We start from the raw sequence: 27917 nt of genomic DNA, 5'->3' as shown, positions 1-27917 counted from the left end.
GGCTGGAATCTGGGGATGGTGAGGACAGCAGAGGGTAGGGATCCTCTTTCACAACACAGAAAATATTCTGCTAATTAACACTAAGTTGGACACAACTGGACCATTTGAAATCAATACACACATTTACTTTAAAAAGTCATATAAAATAATAAAAAAAATTACAGGTTCCAGCATTTAGGGTAGTAAGACAGCAAATGTAACAAACACAAAAGTTTGTCAAACCCAGTCAATTCCTTTGAGTGTTTTCACGGCGACAACAGCCAGCTATGAAATGCTAAGGAAGAGAGAGACCCGAAGGTTTGGTAATGTGGCTGAGCTGCCCTTGACAGTAAACAGGTAAAATGCAATCAGGGAACATTATTTTAATGTAAGGTCCACCATAATCTTAAAGACCTGTCTTGCTTCTACAACACCAGAGCCCGGGACTAGAGAAATGGTGGACATCAAGTTCAACACAGTAGCCTTGCACTAATTTCTACATAAAGCATTCCAAAGTAAGTCATTAATCATGGACAGTTTCTAAGAGTCTAAAGCACCTTTGGGCTTTACGCTAGTCCTCAGAAATTCAGCTGGTGCCTGGGGGGTTTATGTACATTCACCTCTAGGGAGAGGCCAAACAGGAATTTCCAGAAGGCAGCTGTTGGCTCAGGGCCAGGGTTTCCCTAGCCAAGGCTGTCTCTGTGTGACCCCCAGGATTGCTGAGCTCTCCCTCCCTTCTTGGATGGCTTTGTCAAAAAATAACACAACAGCTGAGGCTTGTGGGCCCCTGGGCTCCTGACAAGGCCCCTGAAGGGTGTGTCCTAACAGAACAGCAAGATGGAACCTAAGAACTTGTCTTATCCTTCCAACTCAAGTTCTTTGTGTGGTGGGAGAACATTTTATAAAAACAAAATAAAATATTTTCTAATATTTCCCTTTACCCGTGATCTTGCTTTTCACCTTCTCAAAATTCACCCACCCCTCCTGCCACGAACAAACCAAAACAGAAGATATAAATTCAGGCAGGCAGCTGTTAATTGGCTCAAGGTCAAGTCTCAAGGCAGGGATGACACACTGCAAAGCAGAGAGACAAAAAGGAGTCTATTGTTGGCTCGTGATTGACTAAATCCAAAGGCCTTTAGGGAGAAGGACAGAAGTCCTATAAACATAGACACCAAATCCAGGACACACTGAAGAACAGGAAGAACGGCGCTTCCCTTCCATCCAGAACAGCTCCAAGGCTCACCAGTTATCCACGCTTGGAACTTGGTGGTCTTTGAGAACAGGTCTGCCCTTCTCTCCCTGACCATCTGGGATGAGGCCCCCTTGGGATCCTTGGCTACTAGGAGGTGGTTTTTATAAGCAGAACTTGTGGGTCTTCCTGAGCCTTATTCACAGTAAAAGCAGCTGAGACATCAATCTGAGTCAAGGAGTAAGCTTTCCTGCACTTTTGTGTCATCCATGTCTTCAAGAAGGACTTCACTGTGTCTCAGGACCTCCAGGAAGAAATGGGATTTTGACCAAAGATCTGGAACAGATGGATCAGTGGATACTTTGGCAGATGCCACTGTAGATGCATGGCACTGAGGGCCACCGCTGAGCCCTGGTTGTCAGTCAGTACCACCAGGTAATCCTGTCCCTTCCCCCCCGACTTTTTGACCTTCAAGGAAAACGTGTGTGTAGATTCCTTAGGTCATTTTGACAAGATACAAGATAAAACTGCTTTCATTAAGGAAAGACCTATTTCCTTTCATACCTGAGTCTGTGGAATAGGAGTCGTACTTGCTACACATGATGTGTACCCTTCTGTCTTCGTTGCTGATTTAGCAATGAGGCAGGTAAACACAAGGCCAGCGTGGAGCCATCCCATGACACGTGCCTACGTCACAGACCGTAGCTGGCTGGGTCTCAGAGCTATCTTAGAGTAGCACCCCATCCCTCGCCCACCCACGTTACAGGAAAGGCAATGGAGGCCCCTTCTGCCGCTGGTAGCACAGGGCACCCCATGAGGAAAGGGACATGCTGGCAGTGTGTTGAAATGAGGCGTGGATCTGGGTGTCCGATGCTGCAGGTATGCTGTCTGTTAGCCCAGAATCCACACACTGGAGGAGCCAGGGATCCCGCTGGCGCCGGCAGAAGGCCTCCTGTCCACGTCGGCCCTGCAGGTCTGCCTCACTTCAATCCTGACCACCTGTCAACTTGTGAAAGAGGTCCTCATCGAGCGTTTCATTCTGGTCCTTGGAGCGGGTGGACAAGAAAATGTAGCCACCGATGTACTCGTGCACGATCTTGCAGTCCGCACTCAGGCAGGTAAACGCCACCTGGAAGTTTTGGTCGAACTCGATCATCACCTGAAAGAGGGGATTGTGGATAAGCTTAAACTCGGACAAGGGAGGATGAGAAAGAAGCTGCTTTACTGGAGTTGGGCCCCGGAGCAGAGAGGACCACTGAGGTGGCTCCTGAGGTGGTTGACAGACGCGTATCCCTAACACTTACACGTCTTTGCCCTGTGCGCCCCCTTGTGGTGTCCACTCTGACTCACACCCGGTGAGATATCTCCCAACGCGTGTATTTTCCCTCTTATCCACCTGCACATTTAGATATCAAAACTTCCCAAGCACTCCTGTGTTGAGGGCAGGATGCTTTGCAGACTCTTCAGAGGGGAACAGAAGGCCTCTTGAATTGCCTATAGCCCTTGCCAGCTGAAAGTCATAACCTTCTAGCACTAGAAGACTCGGGGACGTCACTGGTTTTTATTCCCACAGAATTCCCATTGGAATCACGCGTGGAACTTTCAAAATGGTGATTCCTAGCCCATTTCCAGAGATATGAATTTAATTGGTTTGGGGTGTTGTCCAGAGAGTGGTATTTTAACAATGTCCCCCCACCCCCAGGAGATCTTAATGCATTAAGATTTCAGAGCTGCTGCCTCAGGCCTTCTAATCTCTGGGCTTCATTCCATGTATGCACGTCCAGATGGTTGCTAGTACTGCTGAGAACAATCCAGAGGTCTTAAAAAAAAAAAAAAAAAACAAAAACACTCTAGGTCTCTGATTATTTCTCTATGCTGATGATTTTCTGCTGGACAAATGACAATAACAAAGGAAAGAGGGAAGATAGATTCTATGTCAATAATATCAGACTGTTCTACAACAGCAGAACACTAAGGTGCCTCTAACCTCATCTAGAATTTTCCATGATGTACGCTTGGTCTGAACATGGTTCCTGGGATGGGAGTTGATGGGAAGCTATAACTCAGGCAGAAAGGTTGAGGGCCTCTTGCAGAGGCTAATATTTTCTCAGTCACCCTGAACTTCGTTTGCTCCTCCAGCAGTTTTTTTCCCCTCTTGGGCTGCTATGCTCTCCGAGAGGATAACTGAGTGTTTGGATCCAAATTCAATTAGATCTCCTGGCAACTAGTCAGACAAGGCCTTCTTTGGATTTATTTTGCATAGCGGTTCCATCTCAGGTAGCTTTTGCTAGATAATGATTAGCCTAAATCTTATATAACCCTAGGCTGAGCCAATGGAAACTAACCCCACTGCTTGGCAGTTTTATAGCCTATCTGTATGGAAAGTCTGTATGGAGACTAAACCATCTTGCAGTGTAATTCAAGAACAGGTGGACTGTACGTGTTAGAAATTGCCCAGAATTGTGTGTGGTTATTTTAACAGAAAATTACCACATACCTGTAGCTTCTTAGTTCTAAATATAAGAACACCTTTTGAAAATAATTTGCAATTCTGAGGGAACACTGAATACCAGAAACTTTTTTACTATACCTGCCGGATTTCCCAGTTGACGTTCCACTGTTTCATGTTCGTGAATCTCCATGTTGTATTTGGGATCCCAGTGGTTGCATCAATTTTAATCAACCTATTATAGGAAACTCCCAGAATGTCATCTTTCTTGCTCCCTTTAAATCTGAAAAAAAAAAAATTATTAATTAATAAAAGCAACTGTTCATTCAACATACAACTTTTTTTTTTCTTTTTTTTTTGCGGTACTGGGGATCGAACTCAGGGCCTTGTGCTTGCGAGGCAAGCACTCTACCAGCTGAGCTATCTCACCAGCCCACGACTTATTTTTAAAAATATTTTTTTAGTTGTCAATGGACCTTTATTTTATTTATTCATATATCATGCTAAGAATTAAACCCTGTGCCACACACATGCTAGGTAAGCACTGTACCACTGAGCCACAAACCCAGCTCTCAACAGAACAGCTTCTAAAGACTGGATGATACCTTGTAAAATGATTTAAGAAAGGACAATGAAAAAGCAACAATAAATGTTGGTGAGGATGTGGGGGAAAGGTACACTCATACATTGTTGGTAGGACTGCAAATTAGTGCAGCCACTCTGGAAAGCGATATGGAGATTGCTTAGAAAACTTGGATGGAATCACCATTTGACCCAGCTATCCCACTCCTTGGTTTATACCCAAAGGATTTAAGATCAGCATACTACAGAGATACAGCCACATCAATGTTCAATAGCAGCTCAACTCACAGTAGCTAAACTATGGAACCAACCTAGGTGCCCTTCAACAGGTGAATGGATAAAGAAAATGTGGTACATATACACAATGGAGTATTACTCAGTCTTAAAGGGGAATGAAATTACAACATTTGCTGGTAAATAGGTGGAACTAGAGACTATCATGCTAAGTGAAATAAGCCAATCCCAAAAAACCAAAGGCTGAATGTTTTCTCTGATATGCAGATGTGAACTCACAATAAGGGCGGGGGTGGGGGACTAGGGAAGAATAGAGTTGTTTTGGGTTAGGCAGAGGGAGATGAAGGGAGGGGAGGGGTATCGGACAGGAAGGATAGTAGAATGAATCAGACATTATTACTCTATGTACATATATGGCTACACGACGGGTGTAATTCTGTATCATGTACAACCAGAAGAATGAGAAATTATACTCCATTATGTATAATGTATCATAGTGCATTCTACTGTCACGTAGAACTAATTAGAAGAAATTCAAAAAAAGAAAGGACAATGAGAGATTCACTTTGTACAGGAGGGCGTTTTTACTCTGATAAAGAGAATTGGAAGAATGGAGAGAATTAAAAGCTATCCTGAAGACATCTAAAAACTGACACAGACGTCAGAGGAAAGTAAAATAAGAGAGAGTCGAATCATTTCATATGAAGTTAGCATCAAGTGTGTGTTCCCTTCGAGACCCTGGAGTTACAGAGGTAAACCAAAAGTGGGGAATGAGAATCCTGAATAAATAAAATACATACATGCCAGATAAGACCTTGAAAGAAAATAAAACACAGAAAGGGACAGGGAATACTGGAAATGAGGTTGTTAACGGTTTTAAACAGAAGGTCAGGGAAGGTCTCCATGAAAAAGTGACATTTGATTGAGCAGCTGATCCCCTGGGGGAGTGATCCACGTGGATATCTGGGGAAAGAGTTTTCCAGGCAGAGGGCACAAACACTTTATTTAATTTCCTTTCATGCTCAAGGACTTGGCAGGAGGCCAGTGTGGCTGGAATAGTGAAGGAGGAGAGAGGAAATGTGAGGCCAGAGAGCCAAGGTCAGGCAGGCCATTTTTGGGATTTGGTATGTTTATTCTGAGTGCAACAGAAGCCGTGAGGTGGTTTTGAGCAGAAATTTAACATAGTGTTATGGTTTATATACGAGCTGTCCCCCCAAAATCACATGTGAGACAACGCAAGAAAGTGTCGAGGTGAAATGACTGGGTTAGGAGAGCCTTGATCTAATCAGTGCATTAATCCGAGTGGATGGATCAACTGGGTGGTAACCGCAGGCAGGTAGGGTGTGGCTGGAGGACTCAGGGCACTGTGTGCCTTTGGGGTATGTATTTTGTACCTGGCAGCAGGGCTGGCTCTCTGCTTCCTGTTTGACCTGTTCTGAACTGCTTTCCTCTGCCACACCTTTACACCATGGTGAGCACTGGAGTTACACCTCCGAAACCTCCTTTAAAATTGCTCCTGTCAGGGGCTGGAGTTGTGGCTCAGTGGTAAAGCACTTGCCTGGCATGTGTGAAGCCCTGGATTCAATCCTCAGCACCGCATATAAATAAATAAAATAAAAAATCCACTGACAACTAAAATTGTTCGTCAGGTCTTTCGGTCACAGTGGCGAAAAACCTGACTAAAACACTTAGTCTAACTAACCTAGATTTTATTTATTAAAAAAAATTTTTTTTTGGTACTGGGGATTGAACCCAGTGGTGCTTAATCACTGAACCATATCCCTAGCCTTATTAAAATTTTTATTTAGAGACAGGTTCTCACTGAGTTGCTTAGGGCCTCCAGAAATTGCTGAGGCTGACTTTGAACTCACAACTCTCCTGCCTCAACCTCCTGAGCTGCTGGTCAAGCACCCGGCTTGACCTAGATTTTAAAAGGGTCAGTTGAAAAACTTGAGGGACAAGGATAGGCAGGGAGGCCAAGTAGGATCCCTGTGGACCTGGTCCCCAGTGGCAATAGTGTGTTTGTTTTGAAGGCAGGGCCAGTGGGATTTGCAGTAGACAGGATGTCAGTTCAAAAGAGACAGTGAGTCAGAGTGACTCCAAGGGACTTGGCCCACACATCTCCAGGGAAGAGCTGCCACATGCTGAAATACAAAATAATGCAGAGGAGGGGCAGGTTTTCAAGAGAAAGATCAGGCATTTAGGACATGGTGTCACCCACTCAACATCCAAGGGTAGTGGGATAGACGAATCTCCAGTTTGAGACAGCTCTGGGCTCAAGATATGCCTTTTAAAGGAATCATCAGCAAAATGAAGCCAAGGAGTGGTTGAGCGCTGCTCAGAGGGTGAGTGTAGACTGAGGAGTGTTTTCAGAAGGAAGCTGCGCACCCCAGTATTCCAAGAGGTCAGGAAGATAGAGCCAGCCAAGGAGATCTGAGGAACTGGCCGGTGAGGGAGGAGGAGGGTTGGCCGTGTTGAAAGGCAAGGAAAGCAGGTGGATGAAGGAGGAGGGTGTGATTTCACAGTCAAGTGGCTGAGAGGTCAGGGGCACAAGGACCCAGAACTGGCCGCTGCTGGATTCAGCAACGCGGAGGGCATGGGGGAGCAATGGGCACTGTGACCATAGCAAATGGAGCAGGGGTGGGGGACAGCGAACTGGGGAGATACCTGACTGGAGGGGGCTCCAGAGAGAGTGAATGGAAGAAGAAACTAGAAATGGCTGCTAGGATTCAATATCTGCTATAAAGGGGGGCAGAGATGGGGACAGCAACTAGAGAAGGATGGGATGCTGATGTGAAAATGGATGTCACAAGGACAGAGGAAAGTACAATCTGAGAAAAAAAAAACCTAGTTCGATAAACCCCTTTCCACATCACCCCCACTTTTCCTCCTTTTTTGGAAACAGGGTCTCACTATGTTGCCCAGTTTGGCTTTGAACCTGCAATCCTGCCTCATCCTCGAAAGACAGCTGCATGTCACCACGACCAGCTTTTCACCTCATTTTTTAAATAAAAAAAACTTCTTTATGTTGTTCTTGATTAAAGTTTACTTTTCTAGACTCATTCCTGAACCTTTTATTGTTTATTCTGCTACCTTAATGCTTAGTATCACCTTTTTGTGTGTGTGGAATGTGTGGGAATTGAATCCAAGAGCACTCTACCATGAGCTACATCCGTACACCTTTTTATTTATTTTTTTGAGACAACTTGCTAACTTGCTGAAGCTGGCCTTGAACTTTCAATGCTCCTGCCTCAGTCTCCTGAACTGCTGGAATTATAGACACCACGCACCACCCTGCCAGGTGTTAACCCACTCCTTGCTTCACCTGCTTCTCTCTTCCTTGAGTTGCTCTACAGCCTCCAGGAAGTTGTGAAGCTCTGATCCAGGTGTCCTGATGTGGGCAGATCCCTATGGCCACCTGCCACCCTATAGTGGTGGGGTCTGCTCCAGTCCTTGCTGCAAAATGGCCTGGGAAAAGGCAGATCTGTACTAAACCTGGGAGCTGCCTCAAAGCCTCACCTCCATAAATAGATGCTATAGGTGACGTTACAGGTGGAGGGAGGTGAAGGGGAAATAGAGTAAAGGAGTGATGTTCATTGGAAAAGTGTTCAGGGCCCCTCTGCACTTCACAGTCTATCAGGCTTATGATCTGAGCCATTTCACTGGATTCTCTCAACAACGCAGGTTCCAGATGTCCACTGAGCAAGTGCATCAATGCCCAGGGTCCCAGAGCTGGCCAAGGTGGGACTGGAAGTTGAACCTGTTTGCCTCGAGTGTCCATGTTCTCTCCACTAAGTGGGGCCGACTTTAGAATTAGTGAACGCCTGTGATCCCAGCAACTCAGGAGGCTGAGGCAGGAGGATTGCAAGTTTGAGGCCAGTCCCTCAGCAACTTAGCAAGACCCTGAGCAACTCAGTGAGATCCTATCTCAAAATAACAAATTAAAAGGGCGGGAGATGTAACTCAATGGTAGAGTACCCCTGGGTTCAATCCCCAATGATGAAAGATAGAATTAAAGGTGAATATGTGTGTGTGTGTGTGTGTGTAAATGCAAATGTGCATGCATATACACTGGTGTCCTGCACAACTTTGTCATCCCTTGCTCTTTTGCTGGGGTGATAAAGCAGAAAGAATTGCTTGTCTGCAACAAATACCAAAGATAGAAGTTAAGTGAGATGTTTCAGTGAATAAAAAAGCTTGAGAAAATTCCTCTGTTAGCAGATGTGGGAGAAACCAGGTCTTTGGAGAGAGCCAAGAAAACAATGAAAACATTTCATATAAGTCAATACTTTAAAAATACAAATCAATCTTCCAATTCCCAAATTATAAAATGAGAAAATGACATAGTACTTGCTATACTGCAGGATTAAGTGCAAATTTTGCTTAAGTACCAGTCTTTCTTACTGAATTAAAAAATCAAATTCGATTTGCAAGCATGCTTATGGATGCATTTGGGGAAATAATTTAATATATGGTGAGGCAGAACCATCTTGCTCACTGAAGATGACCAAGGAGGACACTGGATTCTATGTGAAGACATGCCCCTGCCTAGGATGTGAACTTGGACAAATCACTTAAGATTTTTTTCTACATCTCAGTGTTCTCATTGGACTAGAGGGCTATAGATGGATCAACTACAGCACTTCCAAAGCAGGAACCAGGTTGCTACTTGATAAGGCGGGGTGAACCCTAGACATGGGGTTTTTAGGGCCCCTGTGTGGAAACCTGAAAATTCTGCAAAGCCACATCATGAGACACGGTGTGAGACACACAATAAGGAAGAGGAGACTGACATGAAAGGAATCCCAGATTTCATAAATTCAAGAGTTGGCACCCTCTCTCTGGTTTTGCAAAGGTGATTATTATCCTAAAAGAATGGAAGTCTCTTTTTAATGTTTTACCATTTCCTTTCGCACATTTTGCTGAGTATGGGGGAGGTGGTTCTGGTTCATGGATGATTTTTATGAGCATTCGAAAATATGTGGGCCATTTATAAAAGGGTAAAATTCTAAAATAAGTGTTCTGCAGTCTAAGGGAGAATAAACTGGCTTCCAGAACACCACTTAACACTGAAGGGAAAGTGAGAGTCAAGTGAATGCTGTAATCACCTGACAAGGTAGTAGGTGAGGCCGAATTCAGGTAGGGACTGCCATGCCTGGATGAACCGCAGCTTGGCTTCGACCAGGGGCATCTGGGCCACATTCTGGTGGGCTTCCATAATCCGGGCGGCCAGCTAAGAAGAAACAGGAGACATCAGCTCTCCTCTGCATTATTCCCTCTACCTGTAATCATCCCCTTAGCTCCAGATCCCCGGTGAGAACAATAAATGCCTGGCCCGACTACAGTTCTACAGAGACAACAGTTCATTCTCACTCTCATTCTCAATCTCTCTCTCTCTCCTTCTTTTCTTAGAAAACATAAAAATCCCTAGGCAGAAGGAGGAACAAGATTGGCCAACCAATAACCTTTTAATTTTCATGCAGGAGTGTTCTGCATCTGTTTTTCGAGTCTCCAGTGTGTCTATGGACAATAAACTCATCTATCCACATTTTAAAAAATTATTTTATTTTTAGTCCATTGTAGTTACACATAATAGTGAGGTTCATTTTGACATCTTCATAAATTCATGTAACATAGTTTTCTCCATTTTGATCCCTAGGACTACCTGTCCCCTTTCTTCCCTCCTCCCTCCCCTTGAGCTCCTTCCTCTCCTCGACTAGTCTTCCTTCTATTTATTTATTTATTTTTAAGTGATGCACTATAGTTACATGTAAGATTGGAATGCACCATGATATAGTCATACGTGTGTACAGCATAATTTGGTCAACTTTATTCCCCAGTTCTGCCCCTTTCCCTCCTCTCATTTGTTCAACTTCTAATTTACTCTTATTGGAAGCATAATTTTAATTTTTAATTTGTAGGGACTAAATCATTTTATTGATAATTAGGTTCAATCTGGAACTATCAACCTGTTAAGTCAACAGTACAGCCAACTGCTAATGAAATTAACAGTAATTTAGCTGAGAGTGGTGGCTCACACCTGTCATCCCAGTGGCTCAGGAGGCTGAGGCAGGAGGATCGAGAGTTCAAAGCCAGCCTCAGCAACTTAGAAAGGCCCTAAGCAAATCAGGGAGACCTTGTCTCTAAATAAAATACACATAAAGAAGGACTGGAGATGTGGTTAAACCCCCCTGGCTTCAATCCCTGGTACCAAAAAACCAAACCAAAACAAAACAAAAACAGTAACAGTAATTTCATAATAGCATCTAATACACAGTACATAGTAAAATTTCCCTATCAACCTATTTTTCATGATAATGGCCTTCATCAGATAGAATTATTTTTATTTCAGAACTTAAAGAATTTATGCAAACAAATGCCCCATCACGATGAGCAGTACCTGTTTAGACTTGTGTTTTTTCGCACACCGAGGTGATACAAAACATTCTGGGTTCATGTCCATGCTTTCAAGACTGGAAGCCAACTGAAATGAGGATTTCCGGTCTTTCATCCTTAGAAATGAAAGGATGTTGAGGACCTCTGGCTGGTAGGAGCTGTCTGCCATGGTTTTGCCCTTTGATGCCAAGATGCAGGCAGCCATCCATTGGGCATATTGATTCTCCTGCAATAAATGCCAGAGGGCTGAGAAGCAAGTTCAGGTGCAAAGTCAACCTTGCTATAAACACTGCAGAACTTGGGGCTTCATAACCCAAAACCAACACTCTCTGTGTAAGGAGAGATCGGAAGTGGCATTTTCTGAGTGACTGTTAACTATCTAAACTAACACTCAATAATAGCTGTGTTGAATGTCGAAATGCTGAGGAGCTAGAGACCAGGAAAGGGAGCTTCAATCTATTCTGTACAGAGACTTTGCATTTAAAGATGATCCAAGGAGTGCCATGGGGCACAGGCAGGTGAAAGCCCAAATTACCAGAGAGCCTGCTTGAACGTGTATTGCTATTTTTGTATCATGTCTCATCTCTATGAAAAAAGAAAACAGTGAAAAAAATCATTCCCTGATTCCCTGTATTATTTGTACCTTGGTCCATCCTTAGTAAAGATCCTAATTACAAGGTAGCAATCAGGGCCATGGATGGGATCTGAACCATTTAGTGGCAGTTTCTATTGTCCCTTAATGTCTGAGCTCATTTTCCCTTTGAGAGAACAGGAGTGGTCTCCAGCAGTTTAAACAGAATTCTGCAGAGCAATAGTAGGTGTGGTATACTGAGTCACTGGCCTCAGGCTCCAACCTCCTGGTATCCATACTCTTTGCCATCTAACTGTAAAGTGCATTCCATCTGAAACAATGTAATTTCCATCCCTTGAATTCCACCCACACTCATGTGATTTGCTTTGGCTGATAGAATGTGACTGGGAGTGACAGTCAATTTCAAGTCCAAGCTTTAGGAAGTCACATGTGTGGTCAGTTGCCCTTTTGCACTTCTCCCATCACTATGAGAAGAGCTTCCTTCAGGAAGCCTGGGACACAGAATAAAAAAAAAAAAATCAGCTCAACCCACGACAAGGAGACAAGCCTAGCCAGACCTGTGGCTCAAAGCACATCTGACCAACAGATACCAGCTTAGAAGATCAGATTCCCAGCTGACCTGCACATCTTCCAGAAACAAATATTTATTGTTGAACGTCATGGGATTTTGTTATGATGTGATTTTTGTTACAAAGCAATAGCTGGCTGACACAATCATGCTCTAATTTAAGAAAACACCTTATAGATGTTCCTTGATTCACGATGGTTCAACTAAAAATTCTCAACTTCAGGATGATGTGAAAGCATACCATACAATCATCTGTTCTTCACTTTCAGCACAGTATTCAATAAATTATACATGATATTTAGCACTTTATTATAACAGCTTTGTGCTTGATGATATTGCCAACTATAGGCTAAGGATTCTGAACCTATTTAAGGTAGGCTACGCTAGAACATTTGTAGATGAGGTATAATTACATACATTTTCAACTTCCTAGTCTTTTCTATTTAGGATGGGCTTACTGGGATGTGACCCCATCTGGATAAGTCAAGAAACATGTTTTGTTTACAGGCTTAATGAAGGTCAAGTGACCTAAGAGTTTTGTGGCTTTACTTACGTGGTCACATCTCAAATACACTTCATTCATACCATCAGCAACAGGGATTAGTAACTTGATTCCAAATTTTCTCCCTGCTACGTTCACATCTGGCACAACTTCACAGCCTGAAGTACAAAAGGCAAGGTCAGAACTGAGTTCGGAGGAATCTGTGGCATCAATATCGTGCATGCATCTGAAACAAAGACTTTGAGTGTAAGCCCCTCAGATCTGGTTCTCTTCTGAAAATGGAGGAGCAAGTTATAACATTAATTAAAGGAAAACTCAATAAGACTTAGGAACAATTAGCATGGATAAAGAAAAATGATTTTCTTAATAAATTTAAAAAAAAGATTGAATTCATTTTTTTCCGGATGATAATGGCTATCCTAACTCTTAGGAACAATTATGAATACGGACTTGAAAAGAGATCAAAGCAGAGGTAATGCTCCGATTGCCACGATGATGAGAGGGAAGTACACTGGTTAATTGAATATTTCAATTAATATATAGTTTCAGAGATTAGAACAGGCACTAACAGGACACTGAATCAAACATAACTGTTCTTGGCTTTTAAACATTCATTTATTTATTTATTTTTGCTTCTGTGGACTGAACCCAGGGGTGCTTAACCACTGGGCCACATCCACAGTTCTTCCTACTTTTTAAAATTTTGAAACAAGGTCCTGATAAGTTGCTGAGATTAGCTGCAAACCTGCCATCCTCCTGCCTCAGCTTTCCGAGTTGCTGGAATTACAGGTGTGCACCACCACATCCAGCATTATTGGTGTGGTGCTGGGGCTTGAACCTAGGGCTTTATCCATTTAAGTAGATGAGCAACCACTGAGCCACACCCTCAGCCCAGACAGAACTGTTCTTAAACTCAAAAAGCTTTTCAGGATCTTACAATGCTTCATGGATACCAAGTACCACCACTTTGCAGACTCTGGACACAGTAGGAAAGAAGGGGCAGCAGAATATGAATAACCAGGTTGACTAGACCACACCCAAGGTCCACACTCCATGAGGAAGAGGAGCTGTCACCTGGAAAATGGTGACACCAGAGGTCCCTCCAGAAGTAAACTTGAAACTTTCTGTGTGGATCTTAAATTCCATCTGCAAGCCACAGTGACTAAGGGATGCTCTTACCTCTAAGATTGAGTTTTTCTATGGGTTCTCCTTGTTCAAGTTCCTCATTTTTAAAGTAGGCTATAGATGTGTCTTTAAAACGAACCAATATTGTTTGAAAGCTTTTAACTTAGCTTCTTGGGCCTGCAAATTAAAGTACAGTTAACATTTCAACCACTCTCCAGAACTGCGAAACGCTGTGCAGATTTTGAGGCAGATCAAGTTGCTTGGGCCCTGTGCACAAAATATTCTTTATTTTTTTAAAAACAATTCTCAAATAACTAACTCATTTTTTCTCTCTCTCCCTTGGCCCGACTCTCATGCTAAACATGCGCTCTAACCACTGAGCTGCATGTCCAGACCACTAACTCATTTCTAAAAAGCCAGTAACAGGGTGTTGCTTTGCAATGCAGAAGTTAACACAAAGGCTCAGGAGTTAGACCTCTCGGATCCACGCTCTGGCTCTGCTATGCTCATCCTGTGCTCCTGGGAAAGACACCCCACCTGCCTGGGCCCCATGTATTGCCCCTCTGTGACGGGGGTAGTTTTGATTTTCACACTGTCCTGTTGTGAGAACAGAATGAAGCCATTTATGTGAAGTGCTTATCTCAGATCTCAGTGCCTGGCACAAGGGAAATACTTGACACATTATTTTGATGTATCTGGGAAACCACATGACTCTAGCAACGTCTGAATCTCAGCACGCTTCCTGGAGCTGAAGAGAGTTAGTTGTTGATACCCACAAGCACAAGCTTCATGCTGACAAAACAGAAGTAAGCTACCTTTTCTGCATAGATTCCTCCTAACCCTTGAGAGAAACCACCAGAAAATGGCCTGATGGTTGCGTTATTCAAAACAGTTAATATGAGTGAGAGCTAGAGGTAGGAAAGAGGGTACAGATAGGCCAAGAAAAGAAAGTAAGAGTTATATCTGGTTCAGCAGAACAATCTTGGCCTTTGTGGGTAGATCAGGGTGCCTCATGCTGGAGAGTGGACTTCTGCATTCAAAAATGGGAAGGAGGCTGGGGTGTGGCACCTGCCTGTAATTCCAGCAACTCGGGAGGCTGAGGCAGGAGGATTGCAAGTTTGAGGCCAGCCTCAGCAACTAGTGAGTTCCAGACTTCCAGATCCAGTGGGTGCAGGTTGGTGGCCCAGTCACCCACATTTAAACAAGATTTCCTAAGCTGGCTCCCTGAAAATTCACAAAAACTGGCCCAGACAGCCATCTGCAACTATAAATGGGCACACCCATCTTTAAAATAGTTTGAGGACCTACCCAACAGGTGTGCAATGTTTTGTAAGCTATACCACGGTACTCTTATAAGCATTATGAGACCTATAATGGAATATAGAAAGATATGAATCCTTTCGAAGCTGCCTGTTCTCTCTCTCTCTTTTTTAGGATATTCTCATTTTTATTTGGGGCCTTGTTTTAGAGCAATTTATTTATTTATTTTTATTAATTTATTTAATTATTTTTTATTGTACACAAATGGGGTACAACTTGTTTCTCGTGTTGTACATGAAGTAGAGGCATACCATTTGTGTAATCATACATTTACACAGGTAATGGTGTTTGATTTATTCTGTTATTTTTTCCTCCCTCCCCACCCCTCCCACCCCTTTTTTCCCTCTATACAGTCCTCCTTGCCTGTTCTCTTTATTAATCTTAATTTTTAACTTAATGATTTTTAAACATACTTATTTTATGGTTTCTTCAGATTGTTCCATTACTTAAAATTGCTGAAACTTCCCCTTTGGCAGTCCATTAACTCATATTGATGTCATTTTCATTGGGAGATTATTTTTCATTTTTAAAAAAAATATTTTGGTACTGGGGATTGAATCCAGGGTCACTCTATCACTGAGCTACATCCCCAGTGCTTTCTATCTTTGTAAAAAATTTTAGTTTGAGACAAGGTCTCACTAAGGTTACTGAGGCTGGCCTTGAACTTTCAATCCTCCTGCCTCAGCCTCTAGAGTTGCTGGGATTACAGGCAGGTGCCACCGTGCCTGGCAGGAGCTCATTTTTTAGGTAATTAATGTTTTTACAGAAATCTATGTGTGCCTGGTTGTGAATATTTCCCTCTGAGTATTTTTACAGCTGCATTTACTAAGGCTTCATAGGTTTTGTGGTCCTGGACCAGTTTCTATTTAATTTTCCCTTATCATATAAGACATTTCAATTCATATCTACATTTGTATGGTCACAAGCCTTGGCTCTGATTTCTCAAGACAGACTTTTCATTTCCCCACAGAACCCAGTACAAGGATGAACTACCTTCCTGCTTCTTTGGTTGACGGGTAATTTTTCTGTTCCCCTTTAGACAGAGAAACACCATTAGGCAAGTGCTTCAGTGGGCTTACTGCTTCATGTAGGCTGAAACATTCATTTCCAATCCCTTCCTGGAAGTTGGAGTACCAGCCCCAAGCCAGGAGAGCCTCTATCCATGCCCTAAATCTGCCTCTGTGCTGAGGCTTCATTTGGAGAACCAGGTTCCCTTCTCATTCCTGAAACTGACATTTCTCAGTTTCTCTATGATCCATATTGTATTTATGATTCTTTTATTTTATCCAGCATTCCTAGGTATTTATAGCAGGATTAGGGATTGCATTAGAACTGATGTCATGGTACTGGAAACTGAAGCCCACATTTTGATAGATTCTGTAGATTTTATTTAGAAAAAAGAAAGAGCTTTATTGGAAATGAAAGAAAAAAAATCGAAGGACTAGTTCAATGCTCTCATTTTGATAAGGAGAGAAGCCCAGGGAGATGAAGGACCTGCTAGTGGTCACACTCTTCCTAGAAATAGAATCCCAATCCTGTCCCATCCCCTTCTCTCACACTCCCCTTTTCCTTTCTTTATTCATTTCTTCATCCCGTGAATTGTATTACACATTACATCCAAGATCTTGAGACCTTTGGTTGATAAAGTGCCCATTGGTCAGGTACACGGGTAATTTGTGAATCTGAGTATAACTGTCACACCAAATGCCATTCAGGTAGCACAGGTGAAGCAGACGTGGCTAACTCCAACCTATCATCTCCTCCACTGAAACATCGAGAACATCTTCAGGACGGACACTGCCATCATTTGGTTATGAAGAGCTGGATTTATTCCACAAAGAGAATATGGCAATCCAGTTTCACTGCAGAACACTGAATATTATATCAAGGTGTATTTGTGGCTTCAATTGCTATTTCTTTTCTCTGCCACTCTTGATTATACCAATTCAAGTCAGTTGTGGTTACAACTATTTATATGACAGATAATAAATGGAATGACCTTATTGTTTGAGACCACAGCCTACAATTACATTAAAAAAAAAAAAAAAAAAAAAAAACCTAAACAAACAAACTGTAGAAATCCAGTGACAAATACTGTTACCTTTGGACTCTTGTTTCTCGATTATACCTGGTTCATTGTTCCTCTTTCCAAGTCTTTCTTTGCATCATGTATTATCAAAAGTAACTTGCATTTCTTTTAAAGCCAGCTGCCCCCAGTGAGAATTGGTTTGTTAAGAAAGTCAACAAAGCATCAAGTGACTTCAGTAACTGATAGACTTCAAAGGGCTTTATTGCTTTCATTCTAACATGCCTTGGCACCCATAAGGTGGCAGTCTTTTCTTTCCATGAAAACAAAACATAACCTTCTCTGCATTTTTTTCTTTCCCCCTGGTATTGGGAATTGAACACAGGGGTACTCTAAAACTGAGCCACATCCCAGGCCTTTTAAAATTTAATTTTGAGATGAGGTCAAAGTTGCCCGGCTGGTCTTGAACTTCTGATCCTCCTGCCTCAGTCTCCCAAGTAGGTGGGATTACAGGCACACACCACTACGCCAGACTTCTTCATCTTTTTTTTTTGGGGGGGGGGGCGGGCGGGCGGGCGCTGGGGATTGAACCCAGGGACCTTGTGCTGTGTATAGAGGCAAGCACTCTACCAACTGAGCTATATCCCCAGCCCCTTCTCTGCCTTTTTAATAGTTTCAGATTAACTACCATTCTAACAGTGGAAAGTAGATAAAGTTAACTACTCTCTCTATAAGGTCAGGATCAAAGTTTGAGAGTCAAATGATTCTTGTACTGCCAAAGTCTGTCAAACGGTGTCAGAGTCCTGAGCCTCCTAGGTTGAACCTATTTAGAAATGCCAATCAGCATGTATGTATGTTCATCATTACCCGATGCCGGTGGTGTTATACCACTGCTTAGTGAGTAAGTACTATAGTCGGGAGTAAACCATATTAAAATGCTTTTTTTTTTTTTTAAACAAAATTTAATCAAATCCTCCCAAAGAACCTAATGGGAGTTATATTCCCATGTTACAGCTCAGAAAACTGAGAACACTCCAGGTCACCTGCTAGTGCACATGGTGGAGCTTGGTTTCCACACACTGTCTGTGAGACACCAAAGCCCATGATCTTACCTTTGAATGATGAACTTGACTAACAGATGTGCAATTTACACTTCTGGGCTCTATCTGCAAGGCTTTGTTATGGGGGAACTCCTTTTCTCCTTAAAGGCTACTTACCTAAACAATTTGAGATTGTCTGCAAGCTTGGGGAGTCAGTAATGTCCTCCTAAGGAAAACAGATCACATTTCATAAGCAGGAATTCCTAGGTGGTGGTGATTATCTATACCTGCCCTGTCCAATATGGTAGCCACTTGCCACAGATAGCTTTCTAAAATTTGAATGAATACAAATGAAAGAAACAATAGCCAGGTGTGCTGGCACACACCTGTAATCCCAGCGGCTTGGGAGGCTGAAGCAGGAGGATCGCCAATTCAAAGCCAGCCTCAGAAACTTAGAGAGGCTCTAAGCAAGACTCTGTCTCTAAATAAAGTGTAAAACGGGCCTGGGGATGTGACTCAGGGGTTAAGGCTTCTGAGTTCAATCCCCAGTATCAAAAATTAAAACAAATAAAATATAAAGCTCTGTCCCTTAGTCACACTAGCCATATTTCCAGTAGCTACCTTTACAGGAGGAGAGGGTTGGGAGGGGTGATGATGTGGGGACTCTTAAGGGGATGGTCAATTTCTATTTCTTGATTCAGGTAGTGACTTGGGGGATAATTTGACACTCATTTGTTAATCTGTACACAGGTATGTTTTTCACTTTTGTATGTCATGGATTATAAAAACGTAAAAAGACGATTTAAAAACTTGACCAACATTTCCTGTATCCACTATTCAAGTTAAAAATTTGAGTTAGCAATGACTACTTTTATGTACAAAATATTTTGCAATTTTGTGGTAAAGCAACTGGCTACATCTTGGTCACTGATTAAACGTTCAAAGGAACTTGGTTCAAAGTTCATTCTGCCATGTAGGCTGGTGACTGTTTTCTTTTGAACTGAGAAGCCTATTGTTTAATGCTACATACTGAGGGAGGAAGGAGGGAATTTTTCATTTACTCCAAGAAGGATCACTTTCCTTTTGCATTTGTTCAGCAGAGAAAGGAGATAAAAAGATCTCTAGGGGCTGGGGTTGTGGCTCAGAGGTAGAGTGCCTGCCTAGCACGTTTGAGGCCCTGGGTTTGATCCTCAGCACCACATAAAAATACAAATAAAACAAAAGTATTGTGTCCATCTACAACTAAAAAATAAAAATAATTTAAAAAGATCTGTGCATGGGGTCTGCTTCTTGGATAAATGTGAGACAGCTCTGCATCTCCACAGAACCTTGGCGTTTAGTCGTTTTTGGTATTTGCTCTTGCATGATGCCAGTTTCTTATTTTAAGGCATTTAATGAGAGAACACAGAGTGAATGCATAAAAATATAGTGACTCATTCTTACTCATTATTACTATTTAGATCCAATTACAATAGACCCACCTCTCTGATTCAATGTGATTAAACTAAAATTACTTCTATGATTAAAGAAGTTAAACAAAAGGGTGGCACTTCATGAATGAATCAAACTGGGGACGGGGGTGGAGATTACAATTATAAAGCTGCCACTCAGCCACATTTCAAAGATAAAAAGTAAGGGATAACACACTAGTGCTACTTCTTTATGTTTTCCTGGAGAGTTTTATTTTACTTATTTCCTGCCATCAAAAAGGTTCAGGAATGCTTAAAAATGCCCCAGCAAAAAGCCCTCCCTCACTTCTGTCAATCTTGCCCAGTGGAAATATAAAACCAGGTAAACATGATAAGACAGTATCTGCAAAGCATTTTCTCTATTCTCACAGCTGCCCCAAGCCACAGACAGGGTGGTTCTTTCTAGACTGAAGAGATCAATTCCATGTTCCATGCTAGTGAAATGGAACTCTCAGAGGTCTTCCCCTCACACCATGCCAATTTACACCCAAGGAGGAAGATGACAAAAAGTATTGTCGTTAGTGGTGATGAAAATATCTTATAGCCCCTTGCAGAACTAACCTGAGAAAATCTAGTCAGTTCTTGCTAAGTTTAAGTTTGTCCCATGAAGAGCATATTCTCCTCCACCTTTTTTTCAAAGTAAGATGAAATAGTCTCTTCTTTCTAATTTTAAAATATTCATCTCCACTTGTCCATCAGTAGGAGCAAAGTCACAATTCTAAGCTAACAGAGAAGTTCATACCAAGGTGCTGTCTGCTTTTCCACCTTCGAGGGTCACTTCCAAATTAGAAAGGGCAGCTTCCACTTCGTCAACCTCAGACTCATTTGTGAAATCCTGTATCTCAGCCGACATTGACAATTTGCTGATATGATACTGAAGTGAAAATAGAGGTTTTAGAAATGTTATAGAAGTGAAAGGATCCATTAGCCATTTCTTCTTCTTTCAGTCATTCCTCTGGAATGCTAAACATCTCTTACAAGGAAGTCTCCTGCCTATGTAGGGAAAATGGCATTTTTAATTGAACTCATTTTAGACTTATGTTTAGTCCTATTCAAACTTGGTTCTTCCCCATCACGGATTGGGTTGGTGGTAGGGGAGAGATCAGAATGCTTTACATAGGATGTGCATATATGTGGACTATGAGGAGATTCTTAAATTTAAATTTACTCTCCTCATTTTCATTTCTTTCACCAAAGAAACAAACCTGGTGCTGCACACCTGTAATCCCAACAACTTGGGAGGCAGAGGCCAGACTCTGCAACTTAGAGAGGCCCTTTTTCAAAACAAAAAATAAAAAAAAGCTGAGGGTGTAGGTCAGTGGTAAAGCACCCCTGGTTTCAATCCCCAGTCCCAAAGAGAAAAGAAAAAGAAATAAACAGTATGAAAAATGGGAAGCTTTAAGCAGAAGGAACTTGGTTTCTTACAAGTGATGAGAACCCAAGATTCTACCTGTAGTGCTGCAAAGATCAGCATTTTTCTTCTGTGCAGTCAATTTCTTCTAAGAGAATAGCCCACCTGGCTTGTTCATAGAGTTGGTTTATTCGGACAGCATCGTACTAGAGAATAAACAGATGTGTGTATATGTATACTTGCAGGCTTTTTTTTTTTTTAATACAAAAATTCTGCAATATCTGTGTCCATTCTCTGTAAATCAGATCCTACACCTTAGTTCAGGTAACTGAGAAGAGCACCTCTGTCTTTCCAATACCCCTGATCATTTTGGTTCTGAACTCAGAACTTAATTTTCCCTAAATATTTTCCAGAGCTTTTTCAAAGAACCAGACGGATCCAGCTTACATTCCATTATTTTCCCTCTGTCTATCACGTTTCTATTGGCTCTCAAAGCAAACAGCAGAAATGGTTTACACAACAAATACTGTAAGGGAGAGGGAGTCCAAGCAGATCAGTAAACTCTGTGTAATTCCAAATAGAATCTGACAGGAATTTTTACTAGAACTTTATGCTGATTCTCAGTTAAGCTGGAAGACACAATGTTCAGATATTGCCAATAAAATTTTGAAAAAGGACAATATCGGGGGAGGCACTTGTCCTCCCAGACATTAAAACAATGCAGCAATTAATACAGTGTGGTATCTGTATAGTGACAAAGTACATGCTAAGGTATATCTGGAGTAGATCTATGTATATATATTGGGACTAATGACATGTTAACTAACTCAGGCTGACTCCTTACTCCCTGGCGAGTGAGCAAGATCAAGGCCTCAAAGGCGGTTTCAATACTTAATGATGATGAATCGGACCACAGTCAGGGATTGGTAACAATAGTTCGGCAAACATGATCAGCTCGTGCTTGCCATATAGTCCAATGGGACTCTCGCCTGCGTGAACCCCCCAGGCCTTGCTGACCTTTAAGCTGATTGGTTCCCGCCTAGCCCCCACCCTACATAAAAGCTGTGGATTTCCTCAATAAACGAGTTCCTGCTGTGACGGGTCTCCCTGATGCCTCTGATTGTCCTCCGCCCGGAGGGCTAGGAGGGAGGTCAGTCAGCCCTACCTATCCCGGTCTGACCTTGTTGGGGAGTGTCCCCTTCCCTTGTCACTGGTCGAGAAGAGCAAGGGGGCTTAAGACCCCGACATATATATATTATATATATATATATTTATTTATTTAATAAAATAAAAATGACATTGTATGTAAGTAGGGAAGGGAATAATTCAATACCATACTCAGTGTTGAGAATGCCTAGGTATTTGGGGAACAAAAACCCAAAATAAAAAAACTACTACACACCATCCGAAAATCTAAATGATAGATGGATTAAAGATTAAACATACAAACCACATGGATACCCCTTCACCCATTATGAGGGCTCTAATCTACAAAATAATAACTAGAATTGGTGAGGATGTGGAGAAATTGGAACCCTTGTGCACGCTGGATGTAAAATGGTGCAGCCTCCACGGAAAACAGTTGGGTGATATCTAGAGAGTTAAACATGAAATACGCTTCAGCAATTCCACTCCTAGAGATCCACCCAAGAAGAGTGAAAGCAGGTACTCAAACAGGTCTTTGTATACTAATGTCGACAGCAGCATTAACCACAATAGACAAAAAAGGGAAGCAACCCAAGTGTCCATCAATGGATGAACAGATTCCTGTACACGTAGAATATTATTCATCTTTAAAAGGAATGAATTCTGATAGATGATGCAACAATGAATGAAGACATTATACAAGTGAACTAAATCAGACTTAAAATGACAAATACTGGATAGTTTCACTTACATGAACTACCTAAAATAGGTAAATCTATACAGACAAGAAGTAGAATAGAGGTTACTGGGGACTGGGGGCAGGGGAGGAAAAGAAGGGGTGGGTTGTTTGATGGGTACTTGGTTTCTGTTTGGATGATGAAAAAGCTCTGGAAATGGATACTGATAATAATTTCACAACAATGTGAAATGCACTTAATGGCACTGACTTGCCATCTAAAAATGGTTAAGATGGCAAATAAGTTGTATGTATGCATACTTTACATAATAATAGTTAAAAAACACCAACAATCCAAACTTGTACACGAATGTTCATAGCAGCATCATTAATAATAGCCAAAAAGTGGAAATAATTCAAATGTCTACTGATTGATGAATGAATGAATGAATGAATGAATAATATACAGCCACAGGTATATACATACAATGGAATATTATTTGGCAATAAAGAGAAATGAAACACTAACACATGCTATAATACGGATGAACTTTGAAAATATACTAAAAAAGAAGCCAAAGTTCAGAATGTTGTATAATTCTGCTTATAGGAAATGACCAGTGTAGGCAAATTTCACAGACAGAAAAGTGATTGATGGTGGCCTAGGGCTCGGACAGTTGGAAGGAATGGGAAGTGACAGCTGAAATTTGATAGTGGTCATGGTTGTGCAATTCTGTGAATATATTAAAACAATTGCATTGTACATATTAAATAGGTGAATGCATGATATATGCATTATACCCCCAAATCTGTTATAAAAAGGCCTAAATACAGTTAGGGGCAGTGGCATGCCTGTAATCCCAGTAGCTCAGGAGGCTGAGGTGGGAGGATGGAGAGTTCAAAGCCAGCCTCAGCAACAGGAAGGTGCTAGGCAACTCAGTGAGACCCTGTCACTAAATAAAATACAAAATAGGGCTGGGGATGTGGCTTGGTGGTCAAGTGCCCCTGAGTTCAAACCTCTGTAAAACACACCACCCCCCCAAAAAAGCCTAAATATAAAATCCAAATTATATTTAGAAGGAATACTTTCCACAATCTTTGAATGGGGAAGGCCTTTTTTCTTTTGGTGCTGGGGATTGAACCTAGAAACTGAGCATGCTAAGCTAGTGCTCTACTACTGAGCTACACCCCAACCCCAGGAAGGCCTTCGTAAGCGAGACAGGATGCCTAAAATAGACTTGACAACCTACAATTAAACATTTAGGTTACAACTGTTTATAACCTAAAGAAGGTTAGAAATTTATGAGACACAGATGGAAAATATTTTCAATACAAAAGATTCATCATGCACACTGTATTCCTACAAACATAAAAAGAGAAATAATTCAATAGACTTTGGTGCAAACATGGTTTCTGCCCTCTCTACTCCTTGAATCTCTGTTCCTTCCCATCTAGTCAGTTCAGCGAATTCCCCTCCCCTTCCACCAACCAACAATACTACAGAGGACAAAAGCCACCTATCACAGTTCCATCCTCTCTTGAAGGAAAGTTTACATCTAATCACAGATCCCTCGTTAGCCCTGTAGCAGCTGTCGGAATCCTCTGGGCCTCTTATGAAAACAGATGTGATGTGCTGGGATGCATGCAGCTCAGTGGTAGAGCGCTTGCTCAGCATGCATGAGGCCCTGGGTTCAACCCCCAGCACCACATAAAAATGAAAAGAGAGAGAGAGAGCGGGGAGGGTGGGAATCAGGAAATGTATGGGTATAGGTCTAGCATACAAGGCGAAAAAGAAAACACCAGACAACTATAAAATTCACAGTGACCTTAAACTTGCTCTTTAGCCATGATTCACTGGGAGTTACATATTCCAGACACATGCTAGATTCAAGGGTGTTAACTTAGGCTTAAACAAAGGACTGAGCAGGAGCATCTCCATGGAAATGACAAGGAACAAGACTTATTTTGAAGAAGATGCTAGATAGGTCAAGGTGGGCCATCGAAAACCAGACTTAAATTCAGGACCAGGGAAAAGGCAGGGGTCTGGAGAAAGGCTGGCCGAGGCAAGGTCCTCGACAAGGGCACATCAGTGGCTGGAAAAGACCAAGAAGCACCAGAGGAAGGAGAAATAGGTGTGCTACCCTGCACACTCAGAGGACCCGACACACAGTTTACATTTTCTGCCATTTAGCCGCTGACTCGCAGCCCCACAAATGGCTACTCAGGAGCAAGCAAAGGGCAGAAGTTCAAAGCACTCACTGTGCCTTTCATTAGGTGTCCTGATACATTTCAGGTGGAAGCTGTGCACTGACAATGAGGTGGTGGCCAGCTGGGGTCTTCATGTAGATGACCCTTTCTCTGAAAGACGTCTTAACAGTGGGGAGTCTTGTGTGCACCACCTCGTGGTCCTGGCTTGTTCAGGAGAACCTGCCCTCGACTCTGGCCTCTGAAAGTTCCTTTCCTTCCTTTGGCATCAAGGACTCCAGTGCTGGGAAACATTTGCTCTAATCCCTTTGTTCCTGGACACTTTATCTGCCCTCTAGAAACCAAGAGATGACAACTAAGAAGCCAGACAAAATGTGTCAGTTTAACCCTGCAGAGATTAAGAGACCACACAAATCAGTTCTCATTTTGATAATGAAATGACTCAATTTTACACTTCCATGAATTCACATTAAGAAAGAGAGAGAGAGAGAGAGGGAGAGAGAGAGAGAGAGAGAGAGAGAGAAGTTTTCTTACTTTAGGATTTAAATCAAAGAAAGTGTAGTATTTAAATCGTAACTGCAGTTGCTCATCCTCTTGGATACCTTGTTCCATCAGGGAGCGTGAAGAATCTAGCCAACTAGAAAACAACAGAACGGGTTTTAAAGGTCAGTCAATTTTACATATGTACCCATTATATCATGTTATATTATACTACTATATATGCTCATATACATCTACACCCTTGAACAAAGCAGAATACGCAATATTGCAAAAAACCAGTAAGCACATAATATCCTAGAGTTACATTTGATCTTACAGTGTTTTAAGGTGATATATATGTATATAAGACATATAGGACATGCATTTGTGTACATATGACATACACAGGACATGTATATATATGACATATATACGTATATAAGATATATAGGATATGCATTTGCATACATATGACATACACAGGACATACATATATGACATATATGTATAGATGAGGTATATATGACATCTATACATATGTCACCTTTAAACATTTTAAGATAAAATGCAATTATATATACATACATATGTGTGTGTGTATATATGTGTGTATATATATGTTTATATATACATATGCTCATTAACTTTAAAGTAATCCACTGAAGGAGCCAGGGCAGTTCTTATTATCTCAGTTTTATAGATGAGGAAACTGAGTCTTGGTGACATTAGATGATCCATTCAAAGTCACGGTCACATGGTGGAGCCAGCATGGTAGTCTTCCCTAGCTGACTGCAGGATGGCTCCACTGTACCAGGTAGTTCATTCCAAAGCTAGGCCTAGCCTACTGTCTAGCACTTTCTGCAATGAAGGAAACATTCATGTTCGTTCTGTCCAATGCATTCACCTCTAGCCACTGTGGTTGCTGAATACGAAATGAGGTTAATGCCTCATTTTAATTTTAATTAATTTAACCCAAATTTAGATTTAATATTCCTATGTGGCTAGTGGTTCCTGGATAGTATTGTTTTCAAGTTGAGAAATACAAGCTGGGTAATGGGGAGGGATGGTGGGATGGAGAGTAAAAGTTAGTAGCAAAATGCTGCGGGGATGAAGTGTCACCTAATGCCACTGAACAGAAGTGGCCTGAACTCCCATTCTATGAGGCCTTGTGGAGTAGCAAGAATAACCAAGATGTAGTCTCCTTTCTAAAGGGGCTGACAGTCCATGGGGGGCGATGGAGCCTCATAATAAAGGAACAAGGTGACAGTGGAGCAAGGTAAGTCAGGGAAGTGACTGACCAACCTGCATTAGTGATACTCAGGAAAAGGCCTGTGGCTGAGCCTTCAGGGACAAACAGGGACTGAAGAGTAACAGGAGTGGGGGCAGTGACAGAAACCATGAGGGTGCCGTAGGGCAAAATGGGGGGCAGGGGGCCACGGTAGGATACAGAGACGTCCACTGGAGCCAGGTCTTCCAGGGAGTTGACTGCTGTTAACAAGGTTGACTTTGTTTGGTGGGCAATGGAGAATAAAAGAAATGGTAGTCTGAGAACTGTGGGGTTTTATGAGACCATTTCAAACAGAGGTCCAGGACTTGCCCTTAGAAGGCCTAAAGGGACAATGTAAGCCCAGGGGACCACCTTGCCTCTCCCTGATAGGTTCAGGAAACCAACATGGGGACACAACTACTCACATCCCAAAGCATAACTTTACACACCTGGAGCAGAAAGAATTTATTTACATATGTCAGTCTGTTGAGTTATCCAAACACACAGATTTTGTCACGTTGAAAGCTTAAGCCTCTTTTGCTGAAGTCAAGTACTTTAACATCGATACATGGTTAGATTCCTGCAGTGGCAGATAGTACTTTCCTGACCTAGAGATGAATTGAAAGGACGTGTGAGAAGCACAGGTAGCCCTTGCTACATTAGCTTTCTAATTCTTTTAATCATGTGATATTAGTGAAATTGTTGAGACTACTATTTGGGGGATGTGGAAGCTGGTTCCACTCACTCTCACATTGGTTTGCTAGCCATTGAACCTCCTGGTGTCTCTCTTGCCCCTGGGGTGTGTGACTGCTGTGCCAGTCTGTCACCCTACTGTGAAAGGCAAATTATATAACTAGGTGGCCTGATCCAGATGACAGATTTCTGTTGGCACTTGCACACCCCTGAGAGCAAAGGCCTCTTTGCAGATGCCCTGAGTACCTGGCTTGCACCATCCTGGGACTGGGCCTGGTTCATTCTGACAAAGTCTGCTGGCCCTAGGACCGCACTTCGAGTAGCAAGGCCTCAAGTGTGTGGGTTTCGTGCTTGACAAGTGACCCTCAACAGCAGTGAGGGTGTTTCTTGGTTGAAGTTGGGTGTATGTAATGCTTGGAAAAGAAACACTGGTTCTCCAAACTTTTTTTTTTCTTTCTTTTTTAGATAACATTTGGGTCATTTGGGTCAAACTAACTGCCAATCTCAGTTCTTTAGGAATATTTCAGAAAGTTCAGTGGTAGCCCAGAGATCCAGGGCCCTTTTGTAAGCACCTGAACAGACAGACCTCTAACTCCAGTCCTTTCCGGTTCCCAGAATACCCCAT

At 42.2% G+C, this 27917-nt stretch overlaps 1 pseudogene across 1 annotated transcript; it reads right to left on the bottom strand.

The window, feature by feature from the left end:
- Positions 1-198: 198 nt before the first annotated feature.
- On the bottom strand, positions 199-27917 carry LOC306655360 (fermitin family homolog 1-like; annotated as a pseudogene). Its single transcript, XR_013766996.1, has 12 exons — positions 27879-27917; positions 26631-26836; positions 25387-25489; positions 20925-21031; positions 20217-20348; positions 18183-18231; positions 13674-13796; positions 12546-12652; positions 10837-11058; positions 9545-9669; positions 3762-3903; positions 199-2330 (listed from the first exon to the last, which is right to left on the bottom strand). The product of XR_013766996.1 is annotated as a fermitin family homolog 1-like (transcript).

Source organism: Sciurus vulgaris (assembly GCF_902686455.1).
Source record: "Sciurus vulgaris genome assembly, chromosome: 2".
NCBI lineage: Eukaryota > Metazoa > Chordata > Mammalia > Rodentia > Sciuridae > Sciurus > Sciurus vulgaris.
The sequence above is the reverse complement of the archived record's forward strand: the minus strand, read 5'-3'. Positions and strand labels throughout refer to the sequence as shown.